The sequence below is a fragment of the Rhinichthys klamathensis genome, unplaced genomic scaffold (genome assembly GCF_029890125.1).
Source record: "Rhinichthys klamathensis goyatoka isolate OS25496 unplaced genomic scaffold, OSU_Roscu_1.1 h1tg000764l_1, whole genome shotgun sequence".
Lineage (NCBI taxonomy): Eukaryota > Metazoa > Chordata > Actinopteri > Cypriniformes > Leuciscidae > Rhinichthys > Rhinichthys klamathensis.
Window position 1 is genome coordinate 63,580 of NW_026607165.1, and position 19,308 is coordinate 82,887.

Consider the following 19,308-nt stretch of genomic DNA (forward strand, 5'->3'; position numbering starts at 1 on the left):
AACAGAAGTTATTCTCAAAGAAATCTCGTCCCTAAACGCAAACAAACGTGCGTCCATGTGAGTCCTCTTTCTTCCCGTGAACAAGGAACAGCTCATTCCGTATTTTGCGATTCGCCGATGGAAAGCTCTGAATAACAAAGACATGTTTGAGAGCAGCAGCGCCAGGCTTGGCTGAGTGGTGACGTCAAGGAACAATGACTCTTCCAACAGTGCCGAGACACCGCGCGCATCTACTGGCTCCTCAGCCAATGCTGCACGACTCAACTGACCAGGGGGAGGCCGCGCGACGCGAGCGAGCGTCTAGTAGTGCATCAGAGAGAATCACTCACTGCACACGCTGCGCTGCCTCACACCACCAGAACGAAATTCCAGCATGCCTGTCTGTATGACTTATGTCCTAAAATATGGAGATATGCAAATGCCCTGCATGGGATTTTACAGCTTGTAATTTCTTTCCTCCTGACAGGAGCAAAGCAAAACACTCAATACATGACAAGAAGTAGCTATCATTATTTTCAATACAGGCGGATTTGGGGTGCTGAAACACATAATATGTAATATTCCCATTTGTCTGCTTCTAAAATAGTTTATAAATCTGCAATGAATCTCTGAAGTGTGTAAATTAGTGTCAAGTACAAAGAGTGCTGTTGACACAATCTGCATCACTTTCTGCATCAATCTGCTTGTAACACTAATAGAAAACATTAACATTTTAAAATGAATGTATTCAAATGTACTATAATGCCACCCCCCATGACACCACTATTCATTTTAAACATTTAAATTCAATATGGTAAAATTATAGTAATAATTTTAATTCAAAACAAAAGAAATATTGAATTTTATAAAACATAATATACAGTGTGTGCCCCATTATGTGCAGTTTTCTTTATTTGTTTGTTTTTGTTTGTTTGATTGTTTGCTTGCTTGCTTGTTTCTTTGCATGTAGATTGCAACTCGTGTAAATGTTTCAAACCAAATTAAGAGAGATTTAGATGATCCCAGTCCTGTCATCCATTAACATAATTACAAATCAAATTATAAACCAGATGTGAACATTTAAATCCTTCCTTTTGTTCTATAAATCTGTTATATTTTTGCATTATTCTGCTGTCACCTGCAGATTTTGCATTATTCTGCTGGATGATGGTGCTCACAGCCTCACACTGTAAAAAAAAAGTTGCTGCATGCCTTACATTTTTAAGTACAATCAACTTGGATGTTAAAGTCATTTCAACTTAAATTACATTAAACTCACTTTACAAAATTACGAATTACAAAAGAATTTGTTGAATCTTGTATAACGTAAAAAGTTGAAAATTGCTTAATTTATTATGAGTTAAAGCAATGTAAAATCATATGTTGTCATAACTTAATTGCTCATCATTTTTTACAGTGCATTTATGATTTAACACTTATAGCTCATGAATAACTTCTAAACCAATGTTACAACACTCCCTGTCAATTCAAAGAACTCATTGTTTTGATTACACTGTGACATACAGTATTTCTCAATAGAGCGTTACATTTATTTTTTCTGGCATCTGTCAATTATTTCCCAACAATCTTTAGCCAGTGCTTTCACAGAAAGTATTTGGAAGTGTCTTTTGACATCCTTAGCATCTCCACTGCACCGCTGTCGACATTAATTCATGGGACCCATTCTCTGAGCACTTCGTCTCAAGGACACTTGCTCCTGTACAGTTATCTAAGTTGGCAGGGATAAATCTAGCAGATGACATCACCGGTCACAGGCAGTCATTCATATTTATTTCTGTCCTGTTCTTAGAAGGAGAGTTCATGATCCGCCAAATGACAATTTAAGTGCTGCAGACAATGTCAAAGCACCCTTTTCCTCAATTACAAATATTGTCCATTAGTTTTTCAATTTCTGTGTTAAAAAACACTTCCTTTTCGATCTTGACTAGTTTGAAGGAATGTGTGTTTTTGTTTTGTTTTAAAATGCTCTTTTTCCTTAAGGTCTTGACTCAAAACACTTCATCCAAGTGATTTAACAGATGCTGTTGAATTTGTCGATAGGATGACTGGTGCCTCAGATGGCTTTTGCAAAGACGGATATCCCCGTGTAACATCAGTATCAAAGCATGGCGTTAGTAATGCTGAGTACCTCAGTGTCTATTGTGATATACCTTTTAAGCTGCTTGTAATATCCTTGTGTTCTGGGCCATTAATCATGTTTTTGTGAAGTCCTTCAAAGATGCCACGGTTCATGCGAACAAAATCACGAGCAGTCAATGAACAGCACACTTCAGTTCAAAGCTGGTTGTTGTAAGAGCTCTTAGTGTTGGTGGATAAGCCCTCCGCTCTTACATTCTGAGACAATATGACCAGATGGCTGCCAAGAAGATGGATGGACTTTAGGTGGAGTGACTTTAGCTTGACTGAACCTCAGTATAATTTCATACACACACAGATGCAAGAAATCACGATAGAATTCAGAAGGTCTGAGAACGTGTTATGCAAAAATTCAAAAATTGAAAATCTGTCTCTCTTTCAATTTGTGTCAATTCACACCCCCTACAGAAACTTGAATTGGAATGACAGGAAGTGAAATTTACTGAATTACAATTCAAAGAAATCAAGTTCTTCCAAAATCAAAATATTAAATATGGTTATACATATTACATTATATTATATAAAGTGAACTATACGGTTTATGTGTGTGTGTGTGTGTGTGTGTGTGTGTGTGTGTGTGTGTGTGTGTGTATATATAGGCCTACATCAAAAGTTTGGAATATATATTTGAAATATATATCAATAGTTTGGAAATTACTATTTACAATATTTTTAATGTTTTTGAAAGAAGTTTCTTATGCTTATCAAGCCTACATTTATTTGATCAAAAATACAGAAAAAAACAGTAATATTGTGAAAAAGTATTACAATTTAAAATAATGACTTTCTATTTTAATATACTTTCAAATATAATTGATTTATGATGCAAATCTGAATTTTCATCAGTCTTCAGTGTGATCCTTAGAAATCATTCTAATATGCTGATCTATCTATCTATCTTAGAGTTCTCAAAACTTTTAAACATTCAAAGGTCAACATTAAAAGTTTGTCAATTTACTGAATTTCAATTTATTTAAAACTACTTCCAATCAAATTGTAATAATATTATTTAAAATAATATTGAATAAATAAAAGCATGCTCAATTCAATTGTGAATGGCGCTAAACCCAGTGTCAGATAATGTCCTAAATGACCTTTCAGATGTCAATAATTGCTAATATTTTGCTGCACTTTTCGACCCAAGCTGACGTGAACCGGCTCGCTACTGAGCGCCACAGCTCAGCTAATTCCCTGACAATCACCGGGGAAATGATTGATGCTGCTGGGACTTCATAGCTACATGATGGAAAGAGAGTTTCAGTTCTGCTGACATAAGCTTTCACACACAGACTGAGCGTTCACAGATTATTTACAGCTCCTTTACACAGTGCTCTATCGCCCTCACAGACCTCCTTAGAGGAAACACAAGCGACTGTGCCAAAGCACCATTAACTGGGTAGGTGTAAAGGATATTACAGAAGTGTAAAACAGACAAAGAGCGGAAATGCAGATCAAGGGCATATAAATGAGCGCTGCTGAGACGTTACCGCAGCGCACAAAGATCAGCCCACACGGAGAAAGGCAGAGGTGCACAACGTATTTGACAACAAGACACAAGAGAAATCCGTTTAAGTACACTATTGATTCCCTTTAGAGTACAGCCACTGAGAGGAGAGGCGGGAGAGGGAGAAAAAGAGAGGGAGAGGGGGGAGTAAAACAGATGCATCTGGTTCTCTGTTTGCAGGAGTGGAGGAGGAACTCACTCCGAGGCTCTCTCTCCCCCTCTTTTATTTCTCAGAAAAATGTGAGCCATGGTGGATAAAGCAGACAGCCTGTACCCCATGCTGACTGGCCCGACTGGCTTTGGAGAGGGTAGAGGCAATCAATGTGAGCTCACAATAGAGCGAGAGCATTCAGAGATCTAACTGCTCCCTCAGGCCATGTAGGAAGGAAGAGAAAGGAGGAGAAAGAGGATTGAGAGGAGAGGTAGGGGATGGACATAAAGACTAAGTTAAGGTTTATTTGGAGCCTAATGAAGAGCCAATGGTTTATTTTCCCCTCTTCTACGAACAAGACATACGATGTTTGGACAGGGCAGGCCTTGGTTCGATCGCTGGAATGCTTACAGTATTTTCAACCCTGAAAGTTTATAGCCGCACACAATGTTATTTTTTTAATTTAGCCAGTTTATAATAGACCATACTATGTGTGGGGCTGTGTGTTTGAATTGCAAATCCACAAAAAATGAAATAATGCCACTCCCTAGAGGCTAATTTTAGCATTTGAACTTGGAACAGCAGACGGGCAGCAGTGAGAGTAAAGTTCACTGTCATATTCGGTTTGATTGTTAATTATGCCCATTAGATGACATGAGACAAGTTGCTTTAGAATCAACTTACTCAGTGGCTTTTTGAGTAAATTAAGAGGCAGTGAAATTCCCTCTTGATTCAATGCTGGACATATTCTGGAAAACGTATTCGACCAGCACTAGATTTGCCCAGCCTCACTCCCTGACCTCCAAACAAATATGTAAAATGAATAAAAATGCAATGTCTGCTCAAACTGCACAGTTAAGGAACATTATTGTTCACCTTTAACAGAAGATGTTTTCTGTTCTTCAAGATGGCAATAATCAAATGATAGTGCTGGCGAACTAAACAATTTTACATTGATCCACATAACCTTTTTAAGCCTATTGATTGTCGGTTCTTAAATAAGACATTCTCTAATCTCTCAGATACACCACATCTATGAGCGTCTTTTTGATATTGAAAGCTTTTCTAACAGCCTTTGACATACACTTCAAATCTGTCAGGATTTCAGAATCAGTTTCAGTTGCATCAGAAGATAACATACAGATATTAAAAACTTATTGCCAACCGTTTTCATAAAATGAGGAAAATATAGTCAGATTTTGGGATTTCAGAATTTTAAACAAACAACAGAGAAGTAAAAATAGAAAAAGGGAGTTAGTGTTTATGTTCTTTGCATGTTGCATAAACACAGCATCACTTACATCATGCAATCATAATATGAGTGCAGAAGGACTTTTATTTGCTGCATAAAACGCAGCCCAGGCTGCATTGCGGGAAAAAGCCTCCTTCTTGGGAAATAAATGAAGCCCTTGTCTAAGAATGACCAGCATTTTCTCAGAGCCTTTAGATGTGTATCGTATTACTGGAGAACTGGCATGAGCAGACAGGTTGAGACTGAGAAATACCTTCCTGTTCATGACATCATGTAGAGAACTTAAGAGGGCAAGGGCTTTAGTTTAAGCATGCAGTATCTGTATTTGTGATTCATAAGGGAAATGAGAGGAGGGCCACAGGCTATGTATACATGCTACTTTGATTTTGGATTTCAATCTCTCTCTCTCTCTCTCTCTCTCTCTGTGGTCACTGAGGCAGGGTGACACTTCTCTCTGTTTGGCTGGATAAAACAAATGTTTGAAGCAATAGATCTCAATAGATCTCACTCTGTTTCTAACTGTTTTATTCTCTCTTTAACATTTGAATAAAATGGCCATGAATATTTGAATAAATTGAACTCTGATACTTTCAAAGAACTGCTAAAGTGCTTTTCCCTTCCATCATATCATATTTTGCCTAGGACACCAAGTGAGCCAGTCTGCCACTGATTCATAAGAGGGTGCATGATGTCCCTGATCACAATACATTGTACAAAAGGATTGAACAAAATGTACAACTGAAGAATTGGCTACCTTTTAATGCATGAGTGTGTATTTGAATTACAGATTTCTCAGTCGCTTTGGTACATTTCTCAAATCATCCTCGACATTTGCAAAACAGTAAGTACATTTCTCAAAACAGTTCGTACAAATAGCAAAACACCATGGATTTCCTGCAAAAGCCAGTCTCTTGCTCAAAATCCTTAGTTCATCTCTCAAAAGAAAATATCTGTGTCAATGAAAATATCAGTGCCATCAGAATGACAAGTCCTTGTGTCATTGTGTACGGATAAGACAGTCAAATTGCTTAGTCATGTTGTCAATATAACAGTGTACTCTGGAGGGATGTTCTGATGTAAAGGCTAAAGTTTTGATGACAATTATTGTAAATTGTAGGTTACACCTTAGTGTACGTGGGAGTTTTATTGCAAGAGACTGGACAAGATTCACATACGCTTTTACTGTTTGTACTGTAATTTGTTGACAGACCATGTCATTGCGATACAGAAAGGAAAAGACAGCACTGAATAGCACAAAGAAAAAAAAGAAAAAACAAAGTAGAAATGTGACCAGGACAGATTTAGAAAAAAAGTCTAATGGAAATGTATAGAAATATGCTTGACATATTACAGTATGACAACTTGTTCATCCATTTTGCATGTAAAGACTTATGATATGAACTAATGCCTAAATGTTGTGTGGGGTGAGACTATTCAACAGAGACCTGTATATTTTGATCAACATGACATAAGCAATTGATAATGTAGGAAACAGCCGACAATTGTACATAATCATTTGCATGGATGTACCAAAGCATTTGCAACTTGTTCAAAAAAATGAGAAACTGCACAAGTGACACAATGATGTGAAGATTGAACAGGTAGTTTTGAGAATTTCAATTCTGATCTGAGAAATGTACCAAAGCGACTGAGAAAAACTAATTTGCCCACACCACTAATTCAAAGATGATAAATTAAGTGTTCAAGTGAATTTATTAAATATGAATAGATAGATAGATAGATAGATAGATAGATAGATAGATAGATAGATAGATAGATAGATAGATAGATAGATAGATAGATAGATAGATAGATAGATAGATAGATAGATAGATAGATAGATAGATAGATAGATAGATAGATAGATAGATAGATAGATAGATAGATAGATATGGCTGTTTTACGATGATAAAACAAAAGCAATAACCTTCAGACAGAAGTCCCGGACTTGGTCTTGTGAGTCCAGGCATGTTCCACAAGCACAACAAGTGGGCGCTTCAATTGGGCAATTAGAAGACGAGTGGCATGAAAACATGCTAATGAAGTTAATCCTTCAAAGGAGTGATGGCTCTCAGGCACTGATGACAGGGATGCTAATGCCTCCCACTGACTAGGTTGGGGGAGAGAAGCTGCACAAAAGACTGTTCTGCAGTCTTCGAGATTGTGTCATTGTGTGGGTTGAAATTAACTTGCACTCAATTCCCAATGAGGGTGGTCTTCCCTCCGTACACGGCTCGACATAAAAAAGGGAACTGCCTAACGGATCCCACGCAAGCCGTAATAGATAAGTTGTGTAAGGCGCAAGAGATATGACATGGTTTAAATATATTAGCTCCGTACCATTGTTCCATTTTGATTTTCTCCTGAAGAATACGTCTGGGTGCTAATTCATTCGTTATGACTGACCTGGAATTTCTAGGATGAGCCATTATATCATCATGTACTCTTAAGTGTTATTCCTAAAGCACTAGTTATCTGGCCAAATGGTACAGCAGTGGCTTGGGATTGCTTTATAAAGTATCTGTGACTCTTTCTGTAGCTAAACATGATGCAGCGGTTACACATTGATTAAACTGATTGCTCATACATGTAAACGAAATGATTAGGCCTCAAGTGCTGTTTAAATTGAATAATGTTATCATTAATAGTTAGCTTGCATCTAATGCTGAGTCAATGGTGCTGAGAGCTTGCCATTCTCATTAAGTCCATCCTAATTAACATTTTGTCTTTACCATTATATGTTCTCCTGACAGTTTCACCCCTGTAGTCTTTAAATCTGCCTCCAGGGCAATGCCATTTGGAATGTGCCATTGATACTACAGAAAAGACTGACATCTGCTGGCTAAGTGTCAGTAAAATAAGCAGGTTGAGGGTTAGAAGAGAAAACACCTCTAGTTACAGATTTATGGTTGTGAGATTCAGTTGATGTTCAGTGTTTTTAAAGGAAGGTCATGTACCTGGAGAAAGCTCTTTGTTAACAGTCCCATTCATCTTAATGGTAGCTGTTCGGCTGGTGCAGGACCTGGAGGAGTAAGTTCACAATTGGAAATCTGTCATCTTTGCTCAAGGGACCACATAACTGTTTGAGCCAATAACCTGAGCCTTATGGCATATGACTTGTCACTTTGGAGATGCATGACAATTATGTCATGACAATGCTGGTTGGCTGATTGAACCAAAAGAATGTGCACAGAATTATCTTCACTAGCGATTATCACGGGCTGTGACACAAAAGGCAGAAGACAGTCAAACATTGTTAACAATTGAAAATATGTCTATTTCACACTTGTAAGAGCCCTCAAATCGGGTGCTGGTAAAACATTTACCAATCTGTTAGGAAATGTAAAAAAAAATGCGGCAAAAAAAAAAAATTTAGTCAGTCAATTGAGAAATGAGGAGAAGTTAGTAATAAACAACTAGGCCTAATTCTGAATGATCGCCAATAAAGAAATGGCAGTTAAAGGGATAGTTCACCCAAAAATTAACATTTTGTCATTACCTACTCTCAAGTTGTTCCAAACTATGAGTTTCTTTCTTCTGTTGAACATAAAATAAGATATTTTAAAGAATGTTGTTAACCAGGCAGTTGACGGCACCCATTGACTTCCATAGTAGGAAAAAAATACTATGGAAGTCAATGGGTTCCATTTGGATTTTTGGGTGAACTATCCCTTAAGTATCATAAAATGTCACCTAATGCTTGCTTTTATTCTTAAAGCATATTTGTGTTTAGGAGACATTACATTTAATATAGGCAAAATTATGTCTATAGGAGGTCATTTAAAAGCAACTGCTTTTTCCACTATTCCCATGACCAAAAAGTTAGTTATTCTATAACAACATGTCAGATGCATGAAAACATATACAATGTAAATTATTAACTTTCTTTGCTTTTCTAGCCAACAACATTAAGAATAAATAAAAACTCTTTGTCAAATGGGTCAATAGAAAGATATGTGGTATGCCATGTTTATTCCTCAGTCATCGTTATGAATATAAATGCGGCTCTCATTAATACTGTGAACAAATCTGTTGAACACTTAATTCAATGTCAATGACTAAATCACAAATACATTAGGTGTGTTTGACTTGAAGTGGCGATTCACAGACCAATCTGTGTATGACGTCAAAGTACCGCGAGAGCGATTCGAAAGCATACGGAGCTTTGCAGTACTTTGACGTCATACACAGATCGGTCTGTGCAGCGCCATTTCAAGTCAAATACACCTATTCCCTTGTTTAGTTCCTGAATGAATCAAAGGTTTTAAAGATTTGGTTATTTATACATGTTTAGTCCCGCCTTACCTCATTCAGATGACTATTTGCACAATTAACTCTTTGATTTGCAGCATTGCCAATGAAGAGTGTGGCTTTTTGTCCTCTTCCTCACTATCCTTCTCTCACAAGCCTATCAATTTATTGTTATTGTTGGCAGTTGAGCTGAAGCTTCTGTATTGATTTCTCACGCCGAGAGAAGATAAGGTGGGGAATCGAGATGGATTCCATATCTATTATCTAATGGAATTCCTCCTCTTAGAGAGGCTATGGATTTTCTGCCATTGAACCTCTGCAAAAAGAAAGAGAGGGACAGAGTGGCCCCCACAGCCCAGAATAAGTCCCTCCTGGATGGATTAATGTGTTCGCCACAATGCATCTGAGAAAAGCAGGGCCTTACCGGGACTGTAAAATAAGGTTTTCTGAAAGGGGACTGCTCTTATCATAAATGTTTATTGACCTGGAGAAGGTTTAATAGCCCAGCTAGTTCATGTACTTGAACAATCGTCAGGCAAGGCCTCAGCACGAACATACTTTATTTTGCTATGGCCCACGTTGGTTTTAGGCTCATCAAAGTGGAGAGTGATTTCTCCATGCAAGCAATTGTGGATGCCATCCATGCAGAAAATTCTACATTTACAGTGTTAAAATATAGGGCAGTTTCAGTTAAGCTATTCCTGATAACCACAGTATATTTTGAGAGTAATATATCCCTAGTCTACTGCTTTTCCTCATTGGATTTTGTCAAGAGTTCTTTTCTGTCTTTGGACTATGAAACTATCATTGTGTCCAAAAGCTTACAAAAGTATTAGGAAACAAAGTGGATTCTTCTAGCTAGTGAGAAAGAAGGAAAGGAGCACAGATTTTCCAAATGGAAGTTTGTAAGAGAGATCCATCAAAGCCAAAACCTGTAAGCTTAAAAGCAGTGCGTGATGCTTTAGGGTTCAGAGAGTTCTCACACATTTAGATGGAAGATTATTAAGGTTTGGCCAAACCTCACTACTACTGTCCACATGGCCATGACTGAAATCAGACTTATGACATGATGCCTTATCATGGCAACAGGAAAGCCTCTAAGCTCCTTGTTTTTAATCAAAAACAGATCAGTTTAGGCTGACCCTGTGCAGCAAATGACTCTGTATTTCATTTTTAATATCCTCAAGGCAGCGGGTAGTATTTCGTCCTCTCACAAGAAGTACTTCAAGAAGCAACCGGCGCCATCGTTTTATGTCCTGTCCTTCTCCAGTTTGAGTTTAATGGACAACCTCCCATAAGAGCTGTAAGTCCTTATTAAAACTTGTTCATCTGATAAAGAATTGATTTGGTTCTTTGAGGATGCCGATCAGGTTCACACTTTAGCCTATTATAATAGAAACACATTTTGACAGCATTCAACCTTTATTTTCAATATTGGTTGTGAGAACCTTAAACCTGAGATGGGGAGGCACGCATATGTAATTTGGAGGCAAATATAATGTAATTTATATTATTACATAATAATAATTATTATATTATTATATTATTGTATATTTTGTTATCAAGCACATTTTTTTACATGTTCTTTGTGTTGTGCATGTTCATTCAGTTTTATCACTTAAAACATTCTAAAAAAGTCTAATAAGAATTGAAAAAGTTCTGAAAAGTTTTAGAAATAAGAAATAAGAAAAGTATCAGCAAGAATATAAGCACGAATTTGCCTCACTAATAATGAATGAATCCCTTCAAAAATGTTGGGGTCAGCAAGATTCTATAATATTTTTTTAAAAAAGTATCTCATGCTCAGCAAGGCTGTATTTATTTGATCAAAAATACAGTAAAAACAGTTATATTGTAAAACATTATCACAATTTATTGTTTTTTAATCTAATTTCTAAGTTTTATAATCTAATTTCTAATCTAAATTTAAATGTATTTTAAAATTTATCCGTGACAGCAAAGCTGAATTTTCAGCAGCCATTTGTCACGGTTAGGTTTTGTGCGTTGCTCATGTCCTTTTGTATGTGATCATATCATGTTCTTCCTTTGCTCTTTGTGTTATGTTATCTTATGGGTCCTTTGTCTTATGTGTCACGTTTTGATTGGTTCACTGTGCTCATTAGGTTCAGGTGTTTCTTATTAGTCATTAGTCTTTGTGTTTATATAGTCCTCGTGGTCCCCTTTTTTCTTGCTTTGTTCGTGTAACCTCTTGTGGTTAGGATATGTTCAAGTGTTTTCAAATGTTATGTTTTATGTTTATGTTCTGTTCAAGCTCAAGTCTAAGTTAAGTGCTCTACTTCATGTCATGGTTTTGTTCAGCTTGTTTTGTATTCTGTTTCAATAAACTGCACATGGGTTCCCATTCAACTTGCGTTCAGTAGAATATCTTTACAGAAAGCTAGACCTCACCATGAACCCAGCAACCAGGCCATTGAGGACTATGTTGAGGAGTTCTGTGCACTTTGCCACCAGGTGGGTTTTAATGACATTGCACTGTAAGGCATTTTTCATAAAGGACTTACGCTAGCAGATGAGGAGCTTGGGCCAGCACTGGAATTATATGCCATAGCCATTGTGGTTCCATGTCTGGTGGTCTCAGCGGTCCCAGAGTTTCTGCCACTTTCATCTGTGCTGCCTGTGATGGCAACCACCATATTGGGTGTTTGGGCCACACACACTTCCCTAGCTCCTCCTAAGGAAGTGGCAACCGCTACAGCTCCTCCCGAGGTGGCAGCATCTTTTCCTAAACTCACTGTGCCCCATGCTTTGGCCATGAAGTATGTTAACGGACTTGTCACACTCCATTTCAAGACCAGAAGTACTGCCCAGGCCTGTGTTCCACCATGGCCCCTTTATTACCCGAGGTTATCTGTGCTGCTTTGGTGGTCCTCACATCTGCTAGCTCCGCCCTGTTGGCCCCCATCACTGCTGACTCCCTCTAACATGGCCACCTGATCCTCCATGGTCTCATCCAGTGTTCCATGGCCAAGGACTGCCACTGCACCACTGCCCATGTCCACCACTGCACCACTACCCACTGCTCCATGATCCAGGTCTGCAATGTACCACTGCCCAGGTCCACCACTGCACCACTACCCACTGCTCCATGATCCAGGTCCACCACTGCACCACTACCCACTGCTCCATGATCCAGGTCTGCCACTGTACGACTGCCCAGGTCCACCACTGCACCACTACCCACTGCTCCATGATCCAGGTCCACCACTGCACCACTACCCACTGCTCCATGACCCAGGTCCACCACTGCACCACTGCCTACTGCTCAAGGATCCAGGTCTGTCACTGTACCACTGCCCAGGTCCACCACTGCACCACTACCCACTGCTCAATGATCCAGGTCTGCCACTGTACCACTGCCCAGGTCCACCACTGCACCATTACCCACTGCTCCATGATCCAGGTCTGCCACTGTACCACTGCCCAGGTCCATCACTGCACCACTACCCACTGCTCCATGATCCAGGTCCACCACTGCACCACTACCCACTGCTCCATGATCCAGGTCCATCACTGCACCACTACCCACTGCTCCATGATCCAGGTCCATCACTGCACCACTACCCACTGCTCCATGATCCAGGTCCACCACTGCACCACTACCCACTGCTCAAGGATCCAGGTCTGTCACTGTACCACTGCCCAGGTCCATCACTGCACCACTACCCACTGCTCCATGATCCAGGTCCACCACTGCACCACTACCCACTGCTCCATGATCCAGGTCCACCACTGCACCACTACCCACTGCTCCATGATCCAGGTCCATCACTGCACCACTACCCACTGCTCCATGATCCAGGTCCATCACTGCACCACTACCCACTGCTCCATGATCCAGGTCCACCACTGCACCACTACCCACTGCTCAAGGATCCAGGTCTGTCACTGTACCACGGCCCAGGTCCACCACTGCACCACTACCCACTGCTCCATGATCCAGGTCTGCCACTGTACTACTGCCCAGGTCCATCACTGCACCACTACCCACTGCTCCATGATCCAGGTCCACCACTGCACCACTACCCACTGCTCCATGATCCAGGTCCACCACTGCACCACTACCCACTGCTCCATGATCCAGGTCCATCACTGCACCACTACCCACTGCTCCATGATCCAGGTCCATCACTGCACCACTACCCACTGCTCCATGATCCAGGTCCACCACTGCACCACTACCCACTGCTCAAGGATCCAGGTCTGTCACTGTACCACTGCCCAGGTCCACCACTGCACCACTACCCACTGCTCCATGATCCAGGTCCATCACTGCACCACTACCCACTGCTCCATGATCCAGGTCCACCACTGCACCACTACCCACTGCTCAAGGATCCAGGTCTGCCACTGTACCACTGCCCAGGTCCACCACTGCACCATTACCCACTGCTCCATGATCCAGGTCTGCCACTGTACCACTGCCCAGGTCCATCACTGCACCACTACCCACTGCTCCATGATCCAGGTCCACCACTGCACCACTACCCACTGCTCCATGATCCAGGTCCATCACTGCACCACTACCCACTGCTCCATGATCCAGGTCCATCACTGCACCACTACCCACTGCTCCATGATCCAGGTCCACCACTGCACCACTACCCACTGCTCAAGGATCCAGGTCTGTCACTGTACCACTGCCCAGGTCCATCACTGCACCACTACCCACTGCTCCATGATCCAGGTCCACCACTGCACCACTACCCACTGCTCCATGATCCAGGTCCACCACTGCACCACTACCCACTGCTCCATGATCCAGGTCCATCACTGCACCACTACCCACTGCTCCATGATCCAGGTCCATCACTGCACCACTACCCACTGCTCCATGATCCAGGTCCACCACTGCACCACTACCCACTGCTCAAGGATCCAGGTCTGTCACTGTACCACGGCCCAGGTCCACCACTGCACCACTACCCACTGCTCCATGATCCAGGTCTGCCACTGTACTACTGCCCAGGTCCATCACTGCACCACTACCCACTGCTCCATGATCCAGGTCCACCACTGCACCACTACCCACTGCTCCATGATCCAGGTCCACCACTGCACCACTACCCACTGCTCCATGATCCAGGTCCATCACTGCACCACTACCCACTGCTCCATGATCCAGGTCCATCACTGCACCACTACCCACTGCTCCATGATCCAGGTCCACCACTGCACCACTACCCACTGCTCAAGGATCCAGGTCTGTCACTGTACCACTGCCCAGGTCCACCACTGCACCACTACCCACTGCTCCATGATCCAGGTCCATCACTGCACCACTACCCACTGCTCCATGATACAGGTCCACCACTGCACCACTACCCACTGCTCCATGATCCAGGTCCACCACTGCACCACTACCCACTGCTCAAGGATCCAGGTCTGTCACTGTACCACTGCCCAGGTCCACCACTGCACCACTACCCACTGCTCAATGATCCAGGTCTGCCACTGTACCACTGCCCAGGTCTGCCACTGCACCACTACCCACTGCTCCATGATCCAGGTCTGCCACTGTACCACTGCCCAGGTCTGCCACTGCACCACTACCCACTGCTCAATGATCCAGGTCTGCCACTGTATTACTGCCCAGGTCCACCACTGCACCACTACCCTCTGCTCAATGATCCAGGCCCTCGTCCTCTTCAAGGGCCTGGCCCTCCATTCCTCCTCTGAACCTCCTCGATCCACCACCCTCCTGAATTTTGTGCTTTGGGTGAGCGTTAAGGTCATGCCTATGACATCATTTTCCGTCATGGAAATTTTACCGCAATTTAGAATTTTCCCAAAAACCTAGTTTTTCGAATTCCTCCTAGGCCATTGCTCCAACTTTTACGAAAAAGGAACCAGATCATCTTCAGACCATGCAGTCAAAAAGTTATGGAATTCAAGTTGATTTGTCAAAATGTTCTCTAATAACGCATGAAAGAATTAATTTAAGAGCAGGCCAAAATGGACGTGAGGCTATATCCCCGCAACACTTCAGCGTATTCTGAACAAACTTCCTGTGTGTTATGACAGCCATGACATGGTGTTACCTTCACAGTTTCGGCACAGTGCCACCTAGTGGTCAGGAGATATCAGAAATGGCTCTTTTTGCTTAACTTCTGAACTGTTTGGCCAAAAATCACAAAAATTTTGAGTATTTTACGAACGCATTGGCGTATCATTAAGAAACTTGGTCTGTGTCTTCAGCATAAAAACATACTATTTAGAAACTCGTCCTAGTTTGTTTGTCCGATTTTCACCAAAATTTGATCATTTCATCTTCACTCCATGCCGGCAAAAAATTATGGATTTCGTGTCGATAGACAACACCGTTTTCATATAGCCTGCCCTACTGCATATCCCGTTTTCATATCCCGCAGCAACAAATTTGATGGCATGATGCCAAAACCACTGAGGCTGTATCTCTGCAAAGCTTTGGCATATTGACACCAAACTTTGTATGTGTCATTGTCAGCTTACTCTGACCACACCACATCAATTTGGTCACAGCGCCACCTGTTGGTAAAAAGTGATAATCCATTAAATCATATTATTAGTGACTGTATTTATGATTTTTCAGCAATTTTGCCTAAAATCCTCTTAATAGCATATGTCTTTAATTGCTCATTGTTGCCATTATTCTGATGCTCCCAGCCAAGTTGGCATGACTTATTGTGCCTTCTTTGTGCTTGGCCCCTTAATATACTTAAAGAAAAATCTTATTGATCCCAAACTTTTGGACAAAATCACAAGTAAATATGGACTTGAGACCATTAGAATACACTTACTGTCAGCCAAAGCAGTCTGCTTGTGAGTAGAACATATTTGTTAGTCTTGCCGATGACGTATGTTTGCTGAGAGTGACCTTTGACCCTTGTAGATTGCAGTGACAAACGCAACAATGAAACCAGGCCCCGTTCCAGGCTAAATCCATCCACATACAAGAACTGAGACAGCAAGTATTTTAATGGGGAACAAGATACCCTTACTTGGTAAATGAACGTCTTGAGCAATTAAAGATTCCAAGTAATAATGGTGTGCAGACGAAGGAATGCGAGGCAGGTCACGGGTAGCACATGCATCACCCGAATTACAGCTGCAGAGGCCCGACAGAGCACGCAAGGACATCCTCAGGGCAAAGGAAGAACGCTCTCCTCAGAGAAACACATGGGAGAGGCTCACACCGCTCAGATGTTGGAAGCTAGTATCAATATAAAGCAAAGTACATTCACCACTTTGATTTTAAAACAGGCTGAATAGACTGAGCACGCTGCTATGACATTTGGTTTCTAGATTGGTTTAGCTGAGCCCCTCTAGAAACAACCAGAGGCCCTAATGGTATGAAATGCTCCTGCCCTTTTGATAAATGTCAGCCGCTCTATCCACTTTTAAAGTGGTCTTCAGGAAGTGACCTGGTCTCCTAACAGATAATAATATCCATATTCACTGGCACGTTTAAGCTGCAGAAAGTTTAAAACTGTTGTAAGTGACTCTAGTGTAGAGTGTCTTCATATTATACTGTATTATTGTAATGTTGTATGAGATATTTATTGTGAGTGTTAAGTATTTAAGTATTTTATTAAGTATTTTAAGTGAAATTTATAAGTATTTTAAGTATTTGATTAAGTATACTTATTTTTTCGAAGTATTCTATTTATTGTACGCAATAATACACTTTAATTATGTATTAATGCTTGGCTAACAGAACTTCATCAGGAGCCTATGATATCCTCTATAATAGTGTCGCCATACACAACATTTTCTGTCACTTTTCATTTGCTCAAAAATTGACAATAAATTGTACTTAAGGCCAGTCTTTAATGTAACCAATAATATGCTGTCTTTAAGCCAGATGACATTTCATTTTCTCTCTAAGGACTCTATATTTCCTGCGCAAGACACTTGCTGCTGTGCTATTCAAATTGAGCAATTATACACATTTCTTCAACATCTGGATTTTTTTGCTGCATCTTTGAAAAGTAAATAGATGATGTTCATAGATCTACTTTTTACAGAAAAGTATGTACATTGCCATATGGACACTCTGTACCAACAGGGAAAATAACCATGTTACCATATGGCAATCTGTAGTGGAACAACTGTAATTGCATTTCCTCACTGGGAATTGTTCTAAATAGTGGACGTGTTTACAATAATATAATTGTATTTATGCAGTAGTAGCACAATAATGATATATGTTTCATGTGTTCAGAAGAAATGAACAGCTTGACTCTATCAATAAGAATGAGGTTGGATTTTTAAGAACAATATTGAAAAATAAATGATTTAGCTTGAGTTCTGTATAGTTTCAAAAATGAAATATTAATTACAGAATGCATACATTTTAAGACTTTTTGTTCATATTTCAATCATTTTATTATTGTCACTAGAGCAATTCAATGTAAAAAAAATCTATTGGGAAATAACAATCCTTAGAACATAATGCATCCCATAGAGAGCGAAAATATGTAAAATTGTCTATTGACTATTTCTACATAGGGTGAATCGGAGCAATCTGTGAATTTTTTTGCACTACCAACGTTTGTGATTTACTGTGATTCTCACTCTACAACACTTCATTACATGACTAATCAGCTAGAATACAGTTATTTTATCATATAAATAGAGCTTGTGAAGTTTATAAGTCCCACATTACCCAGATAACTGTATTTCACAGTACTGTTTTTTCTTTTCGAGTGCGATCATCTGTCCCTGATAAAATGTTTGCGAAAAACTGTGTTCTCAGCATGATGTTCCCCCAAAAAATGCTTTCAAAGCTCTGTGTCTAAGAGTGAATTAGCTAACCACACTGATATTACAACAGTTATCAATCTACTTAGTAGTAATCAAATTCAGGGAGGACTTAAATTAGTCCTAAACAGGGCAAACACACTTCTGTTTACATCTGCGCTTCATCATTTGTAACTCCTTTATTTTGCATCCTGGAAAGAAAAGCATGGCAGAGACTAATTTGCAGGCAGTCTTAACGGGACAGTGACGGATACGAAACCTCTGTGGCTAAGGAACAAAACCATGTTAGCACAGCAACCTCTTACACACAAACACAGCGAATCAATCAGGCCAGTCCAATGGTGAGTTTTTCTTTTCTGAGTAAAAGAATATGTCTATGTTATATGCTAATACATCCAAGGGTGAGTGTATGTGCAGTGCTGAAGTTTTAAATCAGGTGTCTGTCTATACGGCTCTTTCCTCTGTTTGCTGCTCGGAGGCAGAGGAGCCTGTGTTGGCACGTATTGAACGGTTTGATTCAGGCAGAGGTCTCCTGGGCCCCGGTCTGATCCATTACCCGCTCTTCTAGCGCGCAGCAGAGGACAGGCGCTCGGAGTGAACTGATGCCTTGTAACACGCTCCTGCCTGGTTTCCTTAACAACAAATCACCCTCAGGGCTCTGCGAGTCTTTCAGTTCCTTTACCATAACTTCAAGGGTCTGAAACAGAGAGGCTTTCAAGAGAAAGAAATACATTAGCAAAATAGAAACACACAACCGAGTTTCTGGTTCATCCTTATGTGATGTCTGTTTTATAATACAACAATGTATTACTAACCCACGCCATATTTGGACACTTTCTGGCTGTCAAATGCTATAGTTTACAGTTAGAGGAATGTTACCTGCTGTGTGACCTTGACTTCATACATCCACCTGGAGAGGAGATGGTTAAAGATCACTGCAAAAATGTAGGAAAAGTTTTTTTGTTTTAGCTATTGTTGTTAATATATCTATATAATAATCCATTTTTAGATTTAAATTTGTATATATATATATATATATATATATATATATATATATATATATATATATATGGTAACACTTTACAATAAGGTTCATTTATTAAACATTAGTTAATGTATTAACTAACATGAACTAACCATGAGCAATACATTTGTTACTGTATTTGTTAATCTTTGTTAACGTTAGTAAATACAAATCCAGCTGTTCATTGTTTGTTCATGTTAGTTCACAGTGCATTAACTAATGTTAACAAG

At 40.4% G+C, this 19,308-nt stretch overlaps 1 long non-coding RNA gene across 1 annotated transcript in view; it reads right to left on the bottom strand.

The window, feature by feature from the left end:
* Nucleotides 1-18,091: 18,091 nt before the first annotated feature.
* LOC130077620 (uncharacterized) overlaps nucleotides 18,092-19,308 on the bottom strand; it is a 30,944-nt gene continuing 29,727 nt past the window's right edge. The window contains exon 3 of the long non-coding RNA XR_008805806.1: nucleotides 18,092-18,765. This is a non-coding gene — a long non-coding RNA (uncharacterized LOC130077620). The remainder of the gene's footprint in view (nucleotides 18,766-19,308) is intronic.